This window comes from Aulonocara stuartgranti, assembly GCF_965226115.1.
Source record: "Aulonocara stuartgranti genome assembly, chromosome: 14".
NCBI classification, from domain to species: domain Eukaryota; kingdom Metazoa; phylum Chordata; class Actinopteri; order Cichliformes; family Cichlidae; genus Aulonocara; species Aulonocara stuartgranti.
The window spans coordinates 15,277,949-15,289,744 of NC_138950.1; the positions used below are offsets into that span (position 1 = coordinate 15,277,949).

Genomic DNA, 11,796 nt, shown 5'->3' on the forward strand with positions numbered 1-11,796 from the left:
TTCTTATTGTGACATTTTGGGTCTTCTTCCAAACGTTAGCAAAGTGGTGCTCTATCCAAATAGCTTGTACAACTGTGTGTATGCCACCCAATTGTTCCTTCTTACTATAGCCTGTAGTATGTATAGGATTTGAGATATGAGATTTATTTTAGGAAAATCAAAAGTTGTGGTGTTTAACTGAAGTTTGCTTAATAGTTACCATTTTAATTAATAACAAGAATTTTCAAAATTTTCCATAACTCCTGTGGCATTCTGACAGGACAAGCAAGGCAAGCAATGCTGTCTAAAAATACATATATAATAATGTGTACCATAGGAAACCAACCTCTTTCTTTTGATCTCAGACAATGCTGTCACTGTCAGAGATCTTCGCGCCTGTCAATTAACATGTGCATCCATCCTTTATATTGCTGCCATCTTGTGGCTGCAGTCAGCTTCACTTGTGTCAATCTCAGAAAAAACCCAGTTCTCTCTGTTTTGGGGACGTGTCCATTCTCCATTAAAAATTACTTTAACTGGACAAGCTGAAAGGCCAGCTGTGTTTTTCTTGTAATTTGCACGTGCACATTATGGATAAACCACTGGTCTTTGACGGTAATCTGATGGGAGAGTAGGTACACTTTCGAAGTAACATCTATGAAATTATCTGAATATGTTTAACCAGCTGCTTTGTCAACACATCAGATTCATTTTTCATTCATATTTTCAATCCCCACTGTGTAGATATTTACAGTTAACTTTGTCTGCTCAAGCCTCTTAATTCAGCTGATTCTTTATTATTATTTTATTATAATAATAAGAAAAGTTGCCCCACACCACTGGCTTTAAGTTGATTTTGTGGGAAAAAATATTCATGCTAAAAATGCTGAAAATCAAACAGCAAAGTTTGAAGTAACCTTCATTCTCTGAACAGACTATTAGCCTGGAGACTGAATATTCTGAAGACTCTAATAGGCCGCAGGTCTCTTACTTCTTCCAGTACAAAAGGAAATGATTTTTGCATGACAGTGAGAGGCAGTGAAATTTTGCTCAATATTCACTGTGTGAGAAACAACAAGGAATTGCTTGATCTGCATAGTGAATCAAGCCCTATACCATCATATCACAACCAGAGGTTCTTTATTTTTCCATATATATCCAACAGAGTGCATGTAGAGTATAGGCATACATATTGCCTGGATCATTTTCATTTTCCTTAGAACAGCAGAGAAAATGTGTTTCCAGGCCAGCTAGAATTTGTAATTCTATGTTCTTAATCTCTTCTGTGTGCTCGATACAGCCATGTAATTTTTGCACTTATTATACTCAATGTTATTCCTGATTTCTGAGCTCTTCACCTTCCAGGCATTCTGCAAATCCAGCTTATACTTAAAAGCTGAAGCCACAGGTAATACTTTAAATTCAAATTGACTGCTAAATCCAGAGTGTTTCCTTTACTGTCATGTTATGTCCCTTCTAGGATGAGGCTGAGAAAGAGATCGTTCTAGCTGAAAATATCAGACAAACAAATCTAAGGAATTAGATATGTGTGACATGCATTCCATGATAGATAGATTCACTCGCTGGGCCCACGTCCTCATATGAGGTTTTACATCGTTTTAGTAGATAAAGGTGAATGGCTTGGACATAAATTGAGCTACGGTTTGGGAAAGGCCTCGAAGGGGACTGGCGGAGGTTCCCGGGCCTGGCAGATCCCCATGTACTAAATAGAAGTGAAGACGTTAACGAATTGTAAAGGGCAGGGACGGTGGGGCATGTAAACTTGGGGGACATATATAGATGAGAACCGGAATGAGCATGTTTGGAGGCATGGTCCTGCTCCTGAAATTCAGATATTTTATCTCCAATTAGATCAAGATATCCTAACCAAAAGAAAGAAACTACACTACACCTAACCTCACTACCTAACGTAAAGATGAGAAAAAGAAGTCAGATAAATAGATAGATTGGATTTGGATTAGCTGATTATCAAACTAGTTGTTTGTAGCCCTTTACATCAATATAACGGCGCAAAAATGACATCTAATAAGGAAGAAAGAAAATGAACAAGTTGTTCTCTATCGAGCTGATAATATCTGCAGACTCAGACTGATGGGACAGAGATGACTGTAAATTAAGCAAGACCTCCGAAACTTTCAATTTATGCTCCTTTCAGCAATCAGCCTGTCACCAGAGGGATGATATGGAGGAGCAACACACATGAAACGTGATGCAGCCTAGAAAGGCGTCCCAAGAAAGATATAATTTCATCATTTTTATATAATTTCTCCTAGAGTTTCTCCAAGATTTAGTGTTGCATGTCACTGATTTGTCACTCTACCAGGCGGGGTCCAGTGAAATGAGCTTGTAAGGTAAATCCAACAAAGGGAAGCATCAGTGAAAAAGTGTGGTTACAATTCCCACATTAATGCTGAGACAGAACTAATCTGTCTGTGGAATTTAATCTTCATCCTTCTCAATTGCGACCAATACCCAAAGCTACTTCAGACCACTTGTAGCAGTGACTTTCTCCAAAACAGAAAAGATAAAACAATCTGTTTTCATAGTTGTGGGTCTGCGACCTAGCATTTATGTGTTTGGACCTTTGATTTTGTTTTATTTAATATTCTGCAGTTAAGATTCTGTTCCAGGTTTTGGTTCTTATTGTAGTTGTAATCCCTCTGTTTTATATTTATTTACTTTTTCTGTTGTATTATCTAGTCTTTAGATTTCATTCCTCCCATGTCCTTCCTCATGAAGTCAGTTGTGTCTCTGTTTGTTTACCTTTCTTGTCCATGTCAAGTTCGTGTCTTTGTCTCTGTCTCAGTGGTTATGCTTTCTGTTTTATTGTGGTGGCCGGTGTCTCTTGTGCATTATGTTCAGCTTTGCTTCACCTGTGTCGTTACTCCTGATTTGCCCCCGCTGTGTTCCCAGCTGTCTCCACTTCCCCATCTCCTCCTGTGTATGTATTGACTGCATCTCTCTGGCTGTGTCCCAATCCAGCGACCGCACGCTTCGTAGTACACGCAGTTCGCTGGATCAGTGTTTCAATATTTATATCTTCTATCAGCTGTACATGTAGTTTGGTTATTTGCCTTTTGGTTGAAAGTACACTGAGAGAGGACTTTTTCATTAGTGATCATAATAGTATTTTTTTTTCATATTAATGTAATTTTTTCATTTAATTGAATACAATCTATTTGTGTATGATTGTCAGTCCAAAGAGGGAGAGAGGAAAGAGGGGAACGTGAGGAGAAATTACAAGGTCAGGAAGAACCAGGTAAGAAAACAGACAGGGAATAGTGACAGGCAAAACAGACACTTTTAAACTGCTTGAGAGAGTTGACCACCAAAAGTGATAGACAGATGTGCTAACCTCAAGGTGAGGCGAAATAGGTTAAAATGAAATAAAAACATCTGCAGAGCCATAGTAGTATCTGCAATAAAGATCTTTTCATACATAGTATACATTGTACCATTGGCAAAGTTGCCTCCATTTTTATAATTGTTTTAAATTAATATTTTGTACATTTGTACATTTCAAGGACTTCTATTTTTGAAGTGTATTTTTATGTATCTGTATTATATTTTACATACACATTAAAAATGTGTATGTAAAAAGTAAAGTGATTAAGTAAATCACTCACTATGAGCATCATTCATTATTCTCCCCCAGTAGTTAAGGTTAGGATATGTATTTGTTTTTATTCCAATCCATTCTTCTTTTGCAGCATTTAAATAACCATGATTAGATTTGATGGTTTTGTTACAGACTTTTCAAAAAAGTGTTTTGCTTTTCTTTCACAAGTCTGGAGATTAAATTGTATTAAGATGTACAAAACAGTGATGTCATGTTTTGTGACGAGGACCCAGGCACAGAGAGACTTGATGAATTTAAGAATCTTATGATTTAATAAAGAAATTTGCAGACTTGAACAGAGATGGTAAAATTATGATGACTGATAACGGAGACGAAGACAACAGATGATGAGGACAGGGAGGAACAGGGTTTAAATGCACCAAGGAGACAATCAGAAAGAACTCGGGAAAACTGGAGACATTTAGGAATGCAGGGACTGACAGAGACAGGGAAGAAGTCTAATCGTGACGAGTAAAGTTTATCTTGCCTGGCTGCGCAGCTGTCTGGGTGCTCAGCATCCCCAAAGCTCTGATCCTAGAATCGCCCCTGGTTCCCAGGACACATGTGTGATTCTTGTGATTAAAGCATCTTTCTTTCAGCTTAACGAGTGAAACGTCAGCTCGTTCAAACACATGTTAAAGTCTGTTTGGCTCGACACCACCGAACAGAGGCAGCAATATAACATAGCAAACATTAACAATGCAGTGAATCCTGCTTGTGCTGTGATATTCACGACTGCAAACCGAGCAGCATCACTGACTTTCAGCTTGTTGTGTTTGTGGATATATGACTGACTTTAATTATCTATAAAATCATCACATTCTCTGTAAGATTAAGTCAACTATTGAACAGCGTATATTTTAAAGTAAAAGCTTTAAAACCAAGTTGACGCTGAAAGTACAAACATCACTAATGACACATATATTTGCCAACATGTGGCCAACAGTAATGTTTTAATGTTCTTCATTATTAAACATACATCGCACATAAATAAGTGACATAATATTCAGTACTTACTTTTGGAAGTTTACTCTTTGGCGGCCACGCTTCAGGCATCCGCCGTTTTTTCGAAACAAAATATCCACACCCACCGCCGCGCTATGAATTGTGGGATATATGGGACCACAAAGTCTACACCGGTCTACACTTCAAATTTGGGGAAATGAACTGCGCATTTGTCCAGCATATGGGTCTTACCTGTCTGCTTCACAGTCAACACATGACACTTCACTGGCCTCAAACATGAAGGTATCAACCCTCATCTGGATTCCTTCATATGCCACTAACAACCATCCATTCATGTATTGTTAAAAGTCAGTGTCCAGTAAGGGCCAACAAAATCATCTATCTGAGGAACAGTAAGTTAATTTGTTATATATGAGCTAGCAACTGTGTGTGTGTGTGTGTGTGTGTGTGTGTGTGTGTGTGTGTGTGTGTGTGTGTGTGTATAATGATATATGTGCATATATGTATGTGTGTCTGTCTGATTTATGATGGGAGATGTAAGGTACAAGGATGGAATGTTAAAGTCAAATGACAGAAATGTGTGGTAACGGTGTTGCATACCAGTCTATTTTGTTCTCGCCACCATGTTAGTGAATCATAATCATTCAGAACCAATAGCCTGGTGCGATCTCCATACAGTTTGCCCTGCCCGATTTCTCACACGCTTAACTCCAGCTGTTGCAGAGAAAATGGTGACAATGTTGCAAGTGAGAACTCCTAAAATAATCAAAGAAAACAGAAAAACCGCCCCTACATATCATAGTAAGTGCCTTGGCAACATTGGAAAAGAAAAACTCCTTTTTAACAGGAAGAAATCTCCAGCAGAACCAGGCTCAGCGAGGGGCTGCCAGTTGGGGTGAGGGGAGGAAGGCAAGACAAAGATCTTAACTGTGACTCAGTATTTTCTTTCTGTTCTTCCTTTTTTAGAAAGTTGATTCATTTATATTGTCTTTGTATTGTTATAAGAGAGGAACTTCACTTACCATGATACCCATCTCCCAGCGACGATAGCTTTTAACTACAGTCTATTTTTTTTCTTTTCATCAAGTTGTTTTTAGAATAAAATAATGTTAATCCTTTCCCATGAGAGCATTTGATCCTTTGAGCCCAAGGTCTTGTTAAAAAGCTCAACTAAACAATACAGAGATTATCGTATCCTAATACTAAACACTGTCTCCTAGGACACCATCCTTCCACTTCTGAGCATCACTCAGGGACATATTAGGTGCATAACACAATCGCATGGCCTAAGGCAGCACAACATACAACATGTGATATTCATTCTGCTTTGCTGTGTTTTGTAGCCTGCAGAGTTTGTCTTGATAACAATATGCAAAACACACCAATGACTCATTAATAATCACTAAATTACTCCAGAGTCTGACCTTTCTTTTAGGCACCAAAAGTAAGTCAGAACATAAATCCTAAAAGCATAAAAATCAAATTATGGCTGAATTATGGTTATTTTAAATGTACCTTAAAAGTTTAGGGAATTGTAGGAGAAAGGGTTCAGGGTTAGAGTAAATCAGTGTAAGTCAATTTAATGTATTTTATATTGATAAAAGTACAGCTGTGTGTATGTTCTAAAAGTAATGTATTCACGTGTGATGTAGTGTAGAAGCCCTGTCTAACACTGCACTACTATGTGCCTTTCCTTATCCCTGAAGGATGAATACCTAGTCAGGCATAACACTAAGACATGAGACAGCTCATGTCTTTCTTCATTATGGTCAGGTGCCCATCCCAGTTCCTTGTTGTTGTTGTTACTTGTTGTGAACCTCATGTTCTGTTTCCTTTGATCATAAGTTCCAGGGAGATAGTGCCAATCTGACAGTTGCAGCATGAGACAGAGAGCATATATATCATACAGGGCAGCATCTCTTACTTGATGCCAAAGACTATACAGTTATTTGTGCACCACTGGTAGGGGTGGAAGATACAGCAGATTGATAGAAAGTATTTTAACTACTAGATTGAGCTTATATTAATCAACTTATGTTGGCCAAATACTGTATGTTAAATTTCTTTAAATGTTGTGTTTGTGTCAGCATAAGTTAATGATGTAATGATGCATTCTTCATGCTTTTTCTTAACAAGTTAACTGTTTTTTAATTTATTAGTTTTTTTTGGTCATGGTCAAATTTCTATAAGTTTTGCAAAATTTACTATCAGATGTATATAGTTATTTATTTTCCAGAAAGGATGAACCCTTTATGGATGACACTGACATTAACAAAGTTTAGTCTTTCATGGAGAAGAGCAAGGCTTGTCCTCTTTAGTCTTTTGTGGACAGGGATTTTTGCCTATGACTCGTACCAAGATCAATGTGAGATAATTCCTGGCACGATGAGCCTGCCTGCACTGGAAAAAAAAGGGGACATCATATTAGGAGGACTCTTCTCCCTTCATGACATGGTGGTGGAGCCCAGTCTGTCTTTCACTTCTACACCTCCGTCTACCCAGTGCACGAGGTAAGAGTTCTTTAAATATCCTTAACATTGCTGTTTGGAACTTCACATTAAGGATGTTGAAATATAGTGTTACTTGGGAATATCATTTTTGCTGATTCCGAAGAGCTATAATTAAAAGCATGTACAAATAAAAATAAACTTTTAATGCAAAATATTTTGTTTATTATGGATACAAAATAACTTAAGCTTTACAATTTCCCCCAAACTGCAATACGTTGGAGAATCTTCTCTCACTGAACCAACTGAAAATAAAGTTATTTTAAGAACAATTAACTGTAATTAATGCACACACTGTACCCCCAGCTTTACACAGGTGCAACACGTTTATGTAACAAAACAAATGTCAGTTGCTGACATAATTTTCCAGAATGTTTATAAATTGACCAAATAACAGGACACTGATCATTTCCTCTGTTTTAACTTGTTTCCATTATTTTCCTTATAATTAGTGATCCTTTGTGCATACTGAGGCTGCTGGGTTGTGACTAGATCAACCCATTTGACTTCTTGTTAGCTTTAGCTTGTGCCACATTGCCTATGTTAGAAATCTTTAATCTTTAAGATAATTTAAGTGTCACAAATGTTAGTTGACAGGATTATTTTCATTGTAGTCCCCTACCTGATAGCTTTGGTGAACTTTGTGTCTACTCTCACAGAAAGGAGCTTGTATCCTAGCAACATGGTACCATGTAACAAGTAACTATTTGCTTGCATCACTGTGCATGTGTTGTACATGACGTGAGACTACGTGAGACTGGTATGCCAGTTACCAGTCCTGACTCAGAACAATGGAAATCATCCAGTTCTAGTCCCTGGCCAGTCAACCCGTGCATCTCAAATGTAAATTTCTTGCTGTTTTCTTCCAGGTTTAATTTTCGGACATTCCGTTGGATGCAAACTATGATCTTTGCCATTGAGGAAATTAACAGAAAGGGCAATCTCCTTCCCAACATCACACTGGGCTATAAGATATATGATTCATGCAGTACACCCCATCAGGCTCTAAAGGCTGTATTAGAGTTAAGGGGTACAGAGAACAATTCAGCAGGAAATACACACCAGCAAGGAGTCTGTCATGAGTCCATACCAGCAGTGATTGGAGATGGGGGCTCTACTCAGTCTCTTGTAGTAGCTCATTTCTTGGGAGTCTTTCATGTGCCACAGGTAGGTTTCTCACAGCTTGTAAAATATTCTGTAATCGACATAGTAGTGTGCATTGCTTATTGTCATTTTTTTTTTTTTTTTGAATTACCACTAGGGTAGGTCAGGCCTGTGAATTAAATCCAACAGACTAATTTAAGAGTCTTTTAAGGTTCAATACCGGTCATCATCAAGGTTTTATTTTACATTGAAATTTATGGGATTTTTTTTGTTTGTTTTGTTTTTATAGGTTAGCTATTTCTCAAGCTGTGCATGTCTCAGTGACAAAAACAAGTTCCCTGCCTTTTTAAGGACCATGCCCAGTGACTTCTTCCAGGTTCACTGCAACACTCAAACAAAAATATATTTTGCATTGTTTTTTGTTGTTGTTTTATTTTATATTTGTTTTTTGTTTTGGTTCTCTGTGCTAGTCTTGGTTTTTTTTCTACTGCCAGGTAGATGCACTACTACAACTTGTCAAGCATTTTGGCTGGACTTGGGTGGGTGTGATTGCAGGGGATGATGATTATGGTCGTGGTGGGGCTAATATCTTTGTAAATGAGGTGAGTCAGACAATTACAAATAAAGGTATTCATAATAAAATTGCATTCTTTTCCTTTTCTTTGAGTATCTTACTAAAATAACTATGAAAATGATATTTACTGTTATTTATCTTCTTTATTGCTCTCTTAGGTTACAAAGTTGGGTGCTTGTGTTGCTCTTCATGAAATTATACCTAAGAACAGAGCGCAGAGCACGATATCATCTATTGTTTCCAACATCCAATCATCTGGGGTTTGGGTGATTCTGGTGTTTGCCGTGGAACAAGACGCAGCAGCTCTGTTTGATGAAGTGCTCAGGTTGGATTCTTCCACAAGTCCTCAGTATCATCTGTTTTATTTGCTGACTTTAAGTCTATAATGTTTTTTTATCACTGTAAAAACACAAATCTACATGTTTCATGAATTCAGAATGGAGCTTGCTGGGATACAATGGCTGGCCAGTGAGGCTTGGAGCACAGCTGCCATTCTTTCCACCCCTAGAAAGTACCATCACATCCTCCAGGGTTCGATGGGATTTGCCATTCGGCGAGCAGACATACCTGGATTGCGAGATTTCCTTCTTCGTTTGAATCCCTTAAGCTCAGATGCAAGTAATGATCCCTTCCTGGCACCCTTCTGGGAAGAGGTGTTTCAGTGCAGTCTGGGTGTAGAGGCTGAAGATCAAAAATATAATACTGAGGGTAATCCTCCATGCTCTGGAACAGAAGAGTTGGGGAGCATAGCAAATATCTATTCAGATGTGTCACAGCTAAGGATTTCCTACAATGTCTATAACGCTGTGTATGCCCTTGCCCATGCAATCAAGGCTATGAGAAGCTGTGTGAAAGGAAAAGGACCATTTCTTCAGCAAGCATGTCCAGATATGGACAGTATAAAGCCATGGCAGGTACTACTTTGTTTAATAATTCATTATAAATTTACAGAAGTCACTTTACTCAAATGATCATATCTACTTTTTTTCTAGCTGCTTCATTATATAAAACAGGTAAAATATTTCAACACTTTTGGTGACGAAACAAAGTTTGATGGGAATGGTGACCCTAGAGCCATGTATGACCTTGTTAACTGGCAGCTGAAGCCAAATGGAAAAATGGATTTTGTCACTGTCGGTAAATTTGATGAGACAACTGCAGCTTCACACCATAAACTTCAAATCCAGGAAGAGAACATTTTATGGACTGGTAACCAAACCAAAGTAAGGGTCTCAGCAGAATACAACAACAATTTTCTGAACTGTAATTTGTATATTCAGGTTTTCATTATGTGACCAGTGTAGTTTGTGATTCCACGTTGCCTTAGGTTCCCTTGTCAGTATGCAGCAATGTTTGTCCCCCAGGGACCCGGAAAGCAATCAGACCTAACTTCCCTATTTGCTGCCATGATTGTGTGGTTTGTGCAGCTGGGGAGATTAGCAATCAGACTGGTGAGGAAATGCCATTTGGCCACATTACTGTTTACAATGTGACTTACCCAGTGCATTTGCTGTGGAAAAGTCACAATATGGCAGTTAAGGCCTTTCTGTCTTTCCTTTAGATGCCATAGAGTGTATCCAATGCCTGCCAGAGTTCTGGTCCAGTGCTGAGAAGACTGCCTGCATCCCCAAACAGATGGAGTTCCTTTCCTTTAGTGACACTATGGGAATCATTCTGATGGTTATTTCCCTCACTGGCATCTTCAGCACCTGCTTTGTGGCCTTCATATTCTACTGTCACAGAAGCACCCCCATTGTTAGGGCTAATAACTCTGAACTGAGCTTCCTGCTACTCTCGTCTTTGACTCTGTGTTTCCTGTGTTCCCTGATCTTCATCAGTCAGCCCTCTAAGTTGTCCTGCCTGCTGCGCCACACAGCATTTGGAATTACCTTTGTCCTCTGTATCTCCTGCATTCTGGGGAAAACCATAGTGGTCCTAATTGCCTTTAAGGCTACACTTCCAGGCAGTCATGTCATAAAATGGTTTGGGCCTTTGCAGCAAAGGATAATCATTACCTGTTGTACACTTGTCCAGGTAAAGAATTTTTACTTTTTATTAAGATAAGAATAATTATGGAGCATTTCTTTAAAAAGTTGAAATACTAAACATGTACTTTTTTTTTTAAATAAAGGTAATCATCTGTACAGTATGGCTGGTTGTTGCTCCCCCAATGCCACAAAAACTAATGCCACGTGATAGCCCTATTGTCATTCTTCTCTGTGACAAAGGTTCCCATCTAGCATATGCTCTGGTCCTGGGCTACATTGGCCTGCTGGCTTTTCTCTGTCTTGTCTTGGCTTTTCTGGCCAGGAAACTTCCGGACAATTTCAATGAGGCCAGAATCATCACATTCAGTATGATAATTTTTTGTGCTGTGTGGATAGCGTTTATTCCTGCCTACATCAGCTCTCCTGGAAAGTACTCCACAGTCACAGAGGTGTTTGCTATCTTGGCCTCAAGTTATGGATTGCTGGGCTGCATCTTTGCCCCCAAGTGCTACATAATTCTACTAAGGCCAGAAAAGAACACAAGGAAACATCTCATGTCCAAAACATCCACATCCAAAAGATTTTAGAACATTGTATTAATTTTATTTCTGAACTTACAGTCACTCACTATTTTTCACATAGTTTAAACTAATTAATCAGCAAACAGTTGTGTGTATTTGATTGGTAAATAAATGCAAGTGGTGGCATCAGTGTTTTGCCACCAGATGGTGGTAGTGTGCTGTCAATTGTCTCTTCTGCTGTTTATCATATCAGGAAATGTCAGATACCTTTATTCTTTCTAAGAACTTTTCCAAGTGTCTCAGTGTGTCTGTCTCACACACACACACACACACACACACACACACACACACACACACACACACACACACACACACACCATCCATCATCAGAACACCGCCAAAATAATGGACACAAATCATGGTCATCCAGTCAGTGCTGACTACATGGGTTTTACGTGTTCATTATCCTGTTAACTGAATGCATGAACACTATTTTTTCTTCTTCTTCTTTTTCTTT

The 11,796-nt window shown here is 38.5% G+C and overlaps 1 pseudogene across 1 annotated transcript; it reads left to right on the forward strand.

The window, feature by feature from the left end:
• Nucleotides 1–2,721: 2,721 nt before the first annotated feature.
• LOC309687028 (extracellular calcium-sensing receptor-like) lies at nt 2,722–11,345 on the forward strand (annotated as a pseudogene). Its single transcript has 11 exons — nt 2,722–2,945; nt 6,807–7,095; nt 7,962–8,259; nt 8,486–8,572; nt 8,691–8,798; nt 8,929–9,095; nt 9,207–9,684; nt 9,763–9,993; nt 10,098–10,221; nt 10,332–10,804; nt 10,902–11,345. The product of its transcript is annotated as an extracellular calcium-sensing receptor-like (transcript).
• Nucleotides 11,346–11,796: the final 451 nt, after the last annotated feature.